Source organism: Oenanthe melanoleuca, chromosome 5 (assembly GCF_029582105.1).
Source record: "Oenanthe melanoleuca isolate GR-GAL-2019-014 chromosome 5, OMel1.0, whole genome shotgun sequence".
Taxonomy (NCBI): domain Eukaryota; kingdom Metazoa; phylum Chordata; class Aves; order Passeriformes; family Muscicapidae; genus Oenanthe; species Oenanthe melanoleuca.
The window spans coordinates 4,048,261-4,061,301 of NC_079339.1; positions in this window are offsets into that span (position 1 = coordinate 4,048,261).

A 13,041-nucleotide genomic window follows, 5' to 3' on the forward strand; every position below is an offset into this window, starting at 1 on the left:
AGGGAAAGTGGGTAATATAACCCCAAAGAATTTAGCAAGGAGTACTGGTTTAATCAGGTACTAATTCAAAATGCTACAGAAAATGTAATTTGAAGAAACGAGGATTTAGGTGCTGCTAATGATTTTTTCTTTTTTTTTTTTCCTTTTTGTCAACTGGATTTTTAGGCTATTGTTATTATTGATTTATTTGAACAGGTCATGTTTAAATGCTGACCAGGGAACTATTTTTGCTTTCATGTTAAGCTGAACAACCTTAAAAATTGAAAATATTTCATGCAATCTCCTGAATGAAAGGATGTACTGATCATGTTTCATGAGATTCCAACACAAACAGATCTTGGAAAAAAATCTCCATACTTTTTTGTTATTTCAGGTGGTCTGGGTGTGTTGTTCATACATGAAATTGGGGTTCTTCTAAGACTGCTTCGGAGGTATAAAATTTCAGGATTAAAAGGCTTAAACAGGAGCAAGGACAATAAACTTCAACTTTATGTCTTCTAAAACTATTGAATGTTGCCTCTTACCCTCAAGCCTTTGAGACTTTTAAAGCAAAATCATCTTGTAAAGCAGTTCATATGGTTGGTACAGTCACTGAAAATGTTAATCTACTTCATGCCTAGTTAGGTTAGACCAGTGATTTGTTGTTCATTTACTGTCCTTATCAATCAATTTACAGAATTTGACCTCTCTCCTCTTTAAACATTTGACATTCCTCTTGAAATAGTTGTGGTTTTTCTAAAATAGCTTACAGGTAATAGTAATTCCAGAGCTAGTGGCTTAGAAAATATGATATGTGAGTTTCAGTCTCTAATCCAAGGACTTTTACTTATATATGCACAATAAAATGCTTTCAGCAGAAGGATTAAACAGCTTGAGTAATAGATTCTCTCACCTGAGTACCCCTGGGAGAAATGAATGAAAATAAAAAGTTGGCTATTGAGAAATAGTGTTCTGATTTTTTTCCAGAAGTTCTGTGAAAAATCTTTTAATTGTATTTATGATTTTAAAAAATTGTATGTTAAATGCTGAGTGAACAGTATTTTAGTCTTTTGCTATATGTGGGAAGTTCTAGGTTGGGTTTGGATGCAGTTTGAATGGTATTGCAGGGAAAGGACTAAGGTGAGAAAATGTACTTTCTCTACTGACACTAAACCCTTTTTATTTTTACAACTGTGTCCATTGGTGTCTGAGTTAAGCTCTTGCTGCACACAGCTGGTTGGCAGGATGTGAGTGTGTGGCTGGTAACTCATGTTTGTGCACTGCAGCTTGTGTTTGCCTGTGTGCTCAACAAGAGGCTGGCTAGGCACAGAAACATTTAATTGGCATTTTGACTTTGCAATACTGTGCTACTGTTTCCTTTTAATTTTGCATGTATTCACTTGTAATTTTTGTGTCATATACAAGCAGGATTTGCAATCCAGACTCTCCAGACCATATCACTGTAAGCAAAAGACACACCTCATGAGCTAATGATAGGATCTACAAAGTCTATCTGGGAATTGGCTTGTTAGTACTATGAAGCATTTTTGTTCTGTTTTATCTTGGGACTTTTTTATGAGTAGAAACATATATGAAATTATGTTTTTGTTTGCATAAAGAGTTCATTTATACTTCTCTCATAGTCTTAATATATATGTGTGTTTTTAAATATATGAAAAACATTTGGCTAAGCTTTGGTATTGCTTCAGTTTCTTAACACAAAAGGGAAGTAAATTGAATAATCATGAGCTTTTGAATCATGTTCTCAAAAAAGAATTCTTGTCTAGCTGTGTATAGAATTAGACAGTATGCTCTTTAATTAACATTGAGACAATATATAATGGGTCAAAAATGCTGCCTTGTAATGAAATCAAAGAACTTCATTTAAAATTCAGGAGCTATGTATCCAGATCTTTGCTAGATCAAGGACATGTTAAGTAACTTCTCTCTGCCAAAGTTATAGCATGTCTGAAAGGTGCTAGCTTTCATAAATTAGCACTTTTGTTTGCCAAGTGAAAAACATGTATAGGAAATGGTGCAGGAGGCTGGGTTACACTGCATAGCTGAGTGATACTGGAGACTTCCAGTCATCTGGGTTTTTGGTAATGGCTGGCATGTGAAGGAGTACTTGAACTACACAGTGATACATCACTATAAAAGGCACTGTCTCAAGCAGATGCAATTAAATATTATCTAGAAACCAGATCATGACATGTTTTCCATGACTTTGTTTTAATTTTGTCTCTTACTTTGTTGCCATGTTGTAGTTTTTGATTATGATTAAAGGCATGCTCTTCTAGGCAACTAAATCCACTTTGGAAATGTGAACTTTTAAAAATAATACAGTAAGAACTTACTGGTAGAGCATAAACCAAGTTCAAACAATGTCTGGAACTAACATTAAAAGGCAGAAGTGATTGCCCGTTCAAGAACAAAACCCCAGGAAAACCTTGGCAGTAAATTCTAACTAATGTGTGCAATACCACACAAATAAATACTATGTACAGAGAAGTTATTACTTAGTAAAGTTTTCCTCTCTCTTCCCAGTTATAAAAGATAACTTTAGATTACTTTTCTGCACTTTAGTTCTACCCCTCAGTAGTAGGGTAGTAGTAGATTCCCCCAGTAGTTTTTTAGGGGAATAAAAAAAAACTGCTGTAAGACAAAAAAGCAACAGCAGCTCAGCCAATCTAGTATGAAACCTTGACTCACTGCAGCTTGAGGCACAGTTTATAACCCAGCTTTCTGGAGAAACCAGTTCTCCCTGTTGCTGCAGGAGGGAGGGTAGAGATGAGAGTCTGTGTCATAGATTTCAAATGCAGCTTGATGTGTAACATCCAGCCCTGCTTGCAGTGCTCTGTACTTCCAAGAGTGGTTTTAAAGGCTGGGTTTTTCTCAGGTAATAAGTTCATGACATGTGTCCAAGTAGGTAGATTTTTGAGAAATTTCACAGCAGTATAAATCTGATAAGCCTTTCCTAAAATTTCTCTCAAGTAATTGGAGGCAAAGGAAGAATGAAAGTTACTTGTGTTTGCTTTGATCTCACCTAACTTCAGACCCCTGCCTTCTAAACTACTCCCACCATGTTGTTTTATATCTTTTTATATTATGTTTTATTTATATTATGCTTTATATTGGCATGCTCAGAGTGCAGCAATGGTCTTTGAGAAAGGCAGATGTACTGTAGAAGTGTGTGGTTTTTCCATGGTGTGCAAATACTCTTTTGGAGGGAATCTACTGTACAGGGATCATCTGCCTCTTCAGATCTACATGTCCAACCCGTGCCTTTTCAGCCCACAGCTTCTCTAGCACCAGCAGTGTCTTGAGATAAGCTGTGTCTCTTATTAGTCACTGGTACAACTTCATTCTGAGTCTTATGTTTGGTATTTTTTCCTTACAATCCTGGATTGCATCCCACTTTCATTAAAAACCAAGCAAACAACAAAATCTCAAGATGCCATGAAAATTAAGAAAGTTTGTTGTTGATTTGTGAACTAATGTTCCAGCAATTTACTGAGAATCAACTCATGCATGTTGTGCTTTTTGGTAAGCAACACTACTGGCCAGTCAAAACTAAATTTCTATTTGTTTGGGTTCCAGTTCCTCCCAGACATAAGTTGTCCCTGTCTGTCAGATTTTAGTTGATGTCTCATAGTTAACCTAATTCACAGTCAGATGGAGAAACTGAGAAGCAGGTCTTAGAAGTTAAAAGGACAGGTTTTGTCCATGTGGTTATGTAGGTTTTGGGTAGGACAGAAGAGTGACTAGGAGCATGAATATCCTTAGTTCTTGAGGAGTTTCCAGAGTCACTTAAGCAGGACCAGGATGGATCACAAATCAATGGACAGTATGGGTTGTGCAGCTGGTCCCTAGCATCATTGTCTGTTGCACTGAAAGTATCCTAACAAAGAAAAGCTAAAAATAATAATCCTAAATTTTTACTTTCTCAAATTTAAACTCCCTGCAAATTGTCTGGAAGATGATTTTTGTGAAGAAACCTGTATGAGACTTCTGAAGCTTGTGCAGTTGAGGCAATGATGAGGTAGGTAGCTGATGATATGCATAAATTTTCAGAGTACAGTGTAGTAATGATATTGCAGTATTGGAGATTGTGGTATGTGAAAAAACCAGAATCTTCTAAATTAAATCCAATTGATGTGCTTTAAAAGAATACTCTTTCATTACAGTGAAATATCCAGTATATAACCTTTGATTTTGTGTTCACTATGCTTCTAGTTTATCTAATTCCCTTTTCTTCTGCCTTCCAGAAGCTGTGCAAACACCTTTTAAAATACAGACATGTTGCAACTAGTGAAATGTTTAGAAATTTCTGAGAAATTCTGGTTGAGGAGTTTCTGGCTGGATTGTAAAAAAGTAATTTGATATGTAAGAGTAACTAATGATGGAATCCTAATCAATGTGAGGAAGAAAAGTCTCTTAGGTAACTGAAGTCAGTCTGAACTCAAGATTTATGGAATTTCCATGCTTTTCAATCCAAAATTTTCACACAACATCACAAAAAGTAAAGCTTGCACACCAAGAAATCTGAAAATACCAGGTCAAACATAAGCAATTAAAACGTAAGCAGAGTCCTAAACCAAGAATGTCTGGCCAGTAAAATGGGCAGCCAGGGTAATGTAAGGTCTGTGTGTCAGCAGACAGGGAAAGTAAATGTTTTCCCCCTGAAGTTCTTTGAAGAAAAAAAATAAATCCTTGTACTATTGCTCCTATTTTGAAGAATGTATTTTTCTTAGTGAAGGATAGGGAAAGAAATATAGATGTGGTGTATATACAGTATATGCTATTCATTGTGTAAAAAAGTGACTACTATTTTTTTAGGTTGAAAAAAGATAAATTGATAAAGAAAATTACATAAATCCAGGAATCTGACCTAAATTTTCAATTTCAAGGAATTTGAACACTTCTTATGATTTCTAAACCTTGCAACTTATAATGAACCTTATAATGTTACAATACATTGATTAATTTCTTTTTACTCTCCAATTTTTTGTTGTGATCATTTGGTAATTTCAACTTCAGTTTGAAGGAATACATTTCTGTTTCTCAAAGCTATTCTTGTGTTGGTGTTACATCTTTCCTATGTATTTTTCCATGTTTTCATGGCAGAACATGAAGGGATCTGCTCTGAACTAATGTTCTTTATTTTAAGAGCTCCAAGAAGCAGTTCTGATGTATTTGAAACTGATGATGGCAAATTTTTTTGAAACTATTTTTTTTTAACAAATTCAAACAAATTTTGAACAAATTTTTGTGTTTGCCCCAGGGCATTAGGGAAAATAACTAGTTTCACCTTTTATTAATCAGGAATTAAGTCATTCCAGGTTTTTGTTGTACTTTATGTAAACAAAGTTGTGGAAAGCTTGTTTCCTTTCAAAAGGATGGTTTAGACATCCTGTGCCATGTGATTCATCCCAATTTCTGAATTGTAATTTAAATACTCATGGTCTCTAGTGATAAGTATGTCAGGATTGTGTTTAATGGGTAGGACTTAATGGCAGATCTGCACTATTGGCAAAACCAGCAAACATGATTTCTCTGAGTTCCTGTTGTTCTGGGTCTTTGCTAAAGCAAGAACCTGGTAAAGGACCAGAGCATTGCAATGAGATCCCATACCAGGCAGGTTTTGCTGCAGAGTCATCTCTTTCCCTGGGAACTGTAAGAATTATAAATGTACAGTGGAAGAAGTAATAATTAATAATAATTAACCTGCAGCAATGATCCCATAGACCTCTTACTCTCATAACTAAACCCTGCACTGCTTAGTTTACATAACATACAATAATTCTGCTTGCAATATATTTTTCACTCACTAGATGTCTTAGTGCTCTGTAATATTCTGGACATGGTATGATTCTTGGTAAGCTGAGTCTTGAAAAAGAACTGGAGACATGACAGTAACTGGATTCTTCATTATTTTTGAAATCATAATTCCCCCGCCCTTGCATTTAAGAACCCTCTCTGGATTTAGGTATCTAAAATGTGCATTCCTTGTTGCCTTCTGTGGTGAGGATATAATTATCCTCTCTAGCACTAATTTTGCTTTTTTAGAAGGGATGGGCACTTTTGTATCTGAAAACAATTCTGTCAAACAAAACAATCCTAGCATCAATTAAAGCTCTGTGATGTTTGTCCGGTTATTGACTCAGTAGAAAATAATGTTGCTGTTCCCATTAGCCTTAGTTTTGTACAATATGAAATTGTTCAACTTGATTTAAGTAATAAAAATACTGTGAAGCAAATAATTGAAAGAAAATATCACTTAATCAGTGCATTAGGCAGATGGCAAGGAGTTTGGCTGTAAAGACATTTTCAACCTGTTCTGTTTAGATGAAAATTATGATAGCAATGAGAGAGATTTTTCTTCCATTTAGATGAATTCTGGAAGTGATGCATCTCAAGGTTCTCTTGTTATTTGGAAGCTCATTCTCCTCAAGTGCTTTGGAATGCAAATGTTTCATCTCTGGGGCACAGCACACCTCATACCTTCCAGGCCTTCTCTCCTGGAGCTGACTTCTTATCCTCCTAATGATATTTTGTTTATCTCCTATTTCTCCTCCTCCAGATAGGTTTTGGAAGGCAGCTTACAGGAAGGTAAGGGAATAAAAGGATTTTTTTCCTTGTGTCACTTGACCAATATAAGGGAGGGGTGCAGCAATTCATGTGCAGTCAATTCTGAGATATCAGCTAGTTTGGCCTGGTCTTAACTACATATATATCCAATACTGCTGTGGGCTTCATTTGAGTCCTAGTTCAGGAAAGTATTATGCTTCCTGTAGATATTATAAAGTTTATTATGTATATGATATAATATATATAATATTATAAAGTTTTTGTTGTATATGTACTTTAAAAAACTTTTCCAAGTTCTTTCAGATTGAGGAGGCAACTTTTAAACACTGCAGAGGGTTCCTTTCACCAGTTGCTTAAATCTCAATCTGTATGTTTTAATTCTAATAAAAGCAGAAAGAGAGCCTATAATTAATTACATTGTTAGAGGCTTGATTTTTCACAAAATATTTGACCTTACTCTTCTTTATATTGCTGGATATTTATTTTTGTACTAATCTGCACATTTTGAAGAGGTTCCAAAAATTAAAAGCAGCTGAGGAGAGCAGTTCAATGTCTGGCAAAGGATCTGACTGTATTTTGTACATCAATACACATGTGAAATACAATAAATTATATTCTATGTGTTAAGTCTGTGTGGTGAAGATTAAATGTCAGATTCCATGTCTACATTTTTACATGTGTCATTAGACTACAAATATACAACTCCACTTGTTTTTAAAGTCAAACACATCAATGCAGGCATTAATTGTCTTGGGGTGGATTTCTATTCCCTGATCATCTGCTCTATGCCCAAAAGTGGTTGCTGTGGCATTAAGGTGGGTCTGGGGGAGCTTTGGGCACTTCTGCAGCTCCTTCAAAGCCTCCCTCCCTGTCTCTCATGCTGTGTGCACTGGGTGTTTTTTGGTTTTTTTGCCTAGCCAGCTAGCATTTTTATATATTATAGATATATATATATATAATAATAATTATATATATTTTCATATATATAATAATTTTTTATATATATATATATATGCACACACACACATATATATATATATATACTTGTATACATATATATACACTGTGTATGTGAATGTATATCTTGTCACTTCCTGGAATAGTTCAATGGTAGCAAAGCTCTGGAAAGCCAAGTTAATGCAAAAACATTTTTAAAATGTTCTTTGGGTTCTTGTTTACTTGATAGAACAAGCAGGAGGAAGCTGCAAGCAGGCAGCCCCTATTCTGCTCCCCAAGTTGTTGGGATGCTGCCAGCCCACAGCATTTCTTGTGGCTTGCCTTTGTGCTTATTTCACTCTGTTTTCTAGCTCTTGTCATGAGTTGGGCACCAAAATCCGTGGAAAGAACTTGTTATTACTAAGAAGATAAATTGTCAGAGTGAAAGGAAGGTATGTTGTCTTTGACATCTGTGCTGTCAGCACATTTTATATCTGATATCTGCAGGGAGACTTAAAGTGCAGGATTGTTGAGGTCGAAGTACCTCAGCAAAAGAGAGATTCATATAAAAGATTTTGGGAGGCTGCCCTGACATTTTTCATTTTAGGGGAACCTTTGCAATGGACTTGTGAGTTGCAGGTTCCCATTTGGCCCCATTCTTGACAAGCTGATTTTTCCTACAGACTTTTTGCAAGGGCATATAGTGACAGAACAAGTGAGAATGGCTTTAAATGAAATGTGATAGAGATTAGATATTAAGAAGAAGTTCTTTACTCAGAGGGGATGAGCACTGGACTAGGTTGCCTGGAGATGTGGATGCCCCATCCCTGAAAGTTTCCCAGGTTGGATGGAGCTCTGAGCAGCCTGGTTTAGTGAAAGGTGTTCCTGCCCATGGCTGGAGGAATTGGAACAAGACTTCACATTCAAACCATTTTTAGATTGTAATTAAGATGCTGCAGGCAGGAAATAATTTGATTTGGGTCTGAACAGCCAGACCCAAAGGACAAGAGAAGGGCAGCTGTAAAAGGGGAGGGCTGAGATACTGTTGAGTGTATAAGCCAGTATTATTCCAAGGTAGTTTCTGTAATCAAATTGTCTTCAAATGCAGTTAACAAAGCCAAATATGAGCACAGTATCATGCATTTCTGATCTGAGGAGTGCTGTGTCTTTTAGGGAAAAGCATAACTGTGACAATTTTCAGTATTTCTTGATGAGGCTAAACCTGAGTGCTTTTTCCTTCTCTAAATCATCTTGTCTAGGATAGAAGATCACTAAACATGTAAAAAGGTATCATATATTTTTTTTTGTTAATAAAGTCATTGTGCAACTGATCTGCATTTTTGTTAATTTGTACTTCATAGGATATAGCTGTAATCAGAATTATTATGGAGAGTAGCACTATTATTTGTTGCCCTCTAGCACTTGTCAAAGTATCAGATGACTGGAGGAAAAATTTTCTGAATTATCCTATTCCAGTGTCTGAAGCCAGACCAATTTTTCAGACAGGAAACTCAGGCTGTATTTAGAAAGGGGGCACAGTATACAGAGGAGTTAAAATATTTTGTTGAAATCAGAAATGACAACACTTAAAGTCTTGTATGGGTAAAAATTCCTGGGTAATGTGGCTTAGAGGGTTAGAAGTTACAGTGATGGTGGTAGGTTGACATTTAGACTTGATCTTAAAGGACTTTTCCAACCTTGGAGATTCTCAAATTCAATGTTCTGCAGTAAGGCCCTTTAGCTCAAGCCCTGAATTAAACCTGAGCAAAGTTTCTGCATGTTGTTATGTTTGTACTTCATGAGGATTCAAAAGGGACCCAGTGATACAACACAAGGGAATGACATAATTTTTGAAGCTGAGCATGTTGGTCTTGGCTCAGTTTCCTCTTCCAGTGTTTGTGAATAACTTGGTGGTTTGATAGGGTGGGAGAGGAGGCAGATGAACAGATTTTTTTTTTTTAAATATCAGGATCATCCTTCATATCATAGGAGTGGGTAAGTGCCAGAGCTGAAAGATTTCTGCCCTGATCATATTAAATGATTGGAGTTTTCATTATAATTTAATACTTTAGAAGAAAGACTTTGCAGCAACTGTTCTTTTTTTCTGCCTACAGAGTTGCATTTCTGCAAAATAACATTTTGCAGAGTTGTAATGAGAACATTATGATTGCAGCCAGCAGAAGATACAGTACAGGATGGTGAAAGAGTGTATTGGTACAAGCTGGATTTACCTGGGGTCAGCCCTATACCTACTCTGTGAGCCACTCTTAGTTCAGTGTGTTCATCTTCTCTCTTATGGTTGTAACAAATAGAGAAAAAAAAATTCTACATTTTGGATGGATGATAATAAAACCCCAAACAACATATATAGAAGTATCCCTGCTTACAGTTAGAAACATCCACTTTACTGACTTCCATGGGTTTGGAATAAAGTCCTACAAGGAAAGTACATCTTTATGTGATTGTGTTTGGTGAGGCCTGAAGAAGTGGTGATTCATATTTTTAATGTACTTCTCTCCATCTCAGTTGGAATGGTCTCTGCTGGTGCTCAGTGAGTCTGGTCAGATGGAAGTTTGGGTTCTGGCCAGCAGTATTTCTGGCAGAAGTTTACCTGAAGGAAGCAGTACAGTGAAGTAGGATCCTGTGCCAAAATCAACTGTTGTAGCAGTTCATCCTCTGGCCATCCTACCCTATCTGTGTACAGGAGTTTCCTTTATTTTCATCTTTGACATTTTACTGTTCTTTGTGGTCTGGCTGCCATATCTCACTTTATTATAATTGCTGTTTTTTTCAAAAAACTGCCTATTTCAGATAACTATTTTTCCAGTAGAGAATGGCAAATTGCACAGTTTTGATTTGGCCACCTTTGCCAAGATATTTGGCAGCTCCTGTAAGGACAGGCATACAAGTATGTCTGTACACCTAGAAGGAGTGAGGAGGAAACTACCATACATTGCTCTTGTAATGCTTCTCTCTTTATTCCAGTGAAACTTTTTAGTTAAGTAAAAGCCTGTTCTTAAAGAAAATCTGGTCTGGGTTGCTGCCAGCTGTAGAAGAATTTTCAGCTATGAGGGAATCAGGATTTTCTTCACCCTGTTTGGTTTTTTTTTCCTTTTCCTGGTGTCACAGTTGCACAGCCTGTTAAAAACCTTTCCCAGGAAATACCTCTATTAATTCCTGAGAAAACCAGAATATACTTTGTTTGGAGTGTAGGTGGCATGTCTGCAGTTTGATTTTGTATCTGGTCATCTCAAGTATTTAGATTGGATTGAGGGTGGCATTTACACTAATAATTTGTAGAGTTTTAGCTCAGCTCAAAGCAGTAACAGCCACTGAACACCCTGAGTGGCTGTTCATGTAACTGGGAGAGTTGTGCCAGGGGATGCCACCCAGCACTGCCAAAGCTTTGCTGCCTGAAGAGTCTTCATTGTCACAAAAATTACTATTTCTTGTTGGTAAGCATACTGGTGACATAATGCTCTGCATATATCTGAATAAAGGGCTCTGATGTTTTTGTCAGCAGCAACATCATCTGTGTATTTGGTTATTCTGACTACAAGTGCTCAGTTTCTACAGGGATGATCAGAGTGTAACTGATAGATATTATTGGAGTTAAAGGCTGGGTGCAGATGTGAACAAGCTGATAAATTCTCTATAAGAAACTGCTTGTTGAATTTGTGTTGCCAGCATACTTTAAATAAAAATTTTTGAACTGCTAGTTTCAGGTCAGCCTGAGTAACTCCATATTTAGAGAGAAAACAGAAACAGAAAATCCACTCTGCACCTTCTTTTTGAGGTGGAAACAGGGTAGGAGATAATGTCTGCAGCCATTGAAACTGCCTGCTTAGCTGGTTTTGACCATATTAAAATAAAATAATAATAGAGTTTCAATAATAATAAAGTTTCAACATTGACTTTTTTTAAGCTCGTTCCAGATGTACAGTAGTTTCTGGCATCCAAAGCAAGTCCATGAAGTTTTAAAACCATGGCTCTGTAAACAGATCTCTTGAACTACAAACAAACAGTGGTGTGCACCATTTCAGATGTGATTGGGAGAGTTGTGCTTCAGTCCATTTGCACAGTTCAGAATTTCACATTGCCACAGGATCTCTCCTGTTATTTTCAGGCTCTCCTGTGTTACTTGGTTTCAGTTCTTTTTTCCATGGGTTTGGCTCTCAAGAACACACACATTTCAGGAAAATCCAACAACAAGTTGTCATGTTCACAAAGACTGAGGACAATGATTGCTTTCAGACTGGAGTAATTGAAACGACCTTGTTCCAAGGGCTGGGATTGCTTAATCTAAATTTAGTGTGTCTGAGTTGTGGGCAATGGGAAGAGCAGAGCTTGGTGTTGGTCGTTGGCTAAAAGAGCCACAAAGAAAACAGAGGCTTTTAGGGGCATAATAGCCCTTAGTAACTTTCTTGCTTAGACCAGCTGTTGCTAGACTACTCAGAATTCAGAGCAAACAAAACCCAAAGTGGAGAAATTATATTCTTGTTTAAGCAAAGCTCAGTAATTAGTTTGATAAACAATCTAAGGAGCAGAAGAGGGATTCCTTTCTGCTGAAGATGCTGAGCAGCAACTTTTTGATTGCCAGCTGTGGCTCAAAATTTAAACTGGTGCTTTTCTTGTTTCTGTGGTTTTCACTGCAAGAAGTTTTTCCTAACATCTTTTCACTCAGTAAATGTAGGCACCCTTTGTTTAAGGAGTGCCTGAGGACAGAGTAAAAATTAAGCTTTGATTAAAGAATGCATTGATTTGGTAAGGTGGATTTATCATACTTGCAAGAGTTTGGGTGTGTGATGATCAATGTTTACCTAAGTTATCGTAAGGTTTTTAGGACATCTCACTTCCTAGGTATTTTTTCTGTGTACTAATCTTAAAATTTCTAGAGTACAATTAAACACAGTACAGTTCTGCTCCAGAGAAAAGCACAACAGAGATGATGTAATGCATCTACTGTTACAGCTCTGGCTTTTTCATTACAGTACCAGATTGAAATGAGATGTAAAGAAGTTGATGTTCTGTGGAATACAGATATATTTTTCACTTTCATTTTACAGTAAAGCCAACTTTTGTGTGTCCCTTTACTCCCTTTATTATTTAGCCAGGTATCAATAGTCATCATAAGATCTAATTTGCAGGTAGTTACAGAAATACTCTCTTTTTCCAGTACAGCTAAAGTAGCAGGCAAAGGAATTTCGAATTGAAATCTCTGATATGGATAGTAGCTGGATCCTAGAAGCTGAGCAGAGGGTTTTCAGGCACAAGCATTAAGTTTTTATTTGCATTCAGTTTGTGTGGGTAGTCTGATCATTTTCCAGTTTAACTGGATATTCTGCTCCTTGAGGCATTACAGGAATTAGATTTTTAACTTCTGCAGGACTTCATGTTTCCACTGATGATCAGTTTTTACCATTATTTGTACTCCATTCTGTTCAAAGCTATGGGTTTAGTTCTATTTTAACTATATGTTAAGTATACAGGACAAACGTGAATGGATACAGGTCTAATATCTACAAATATTTGTAA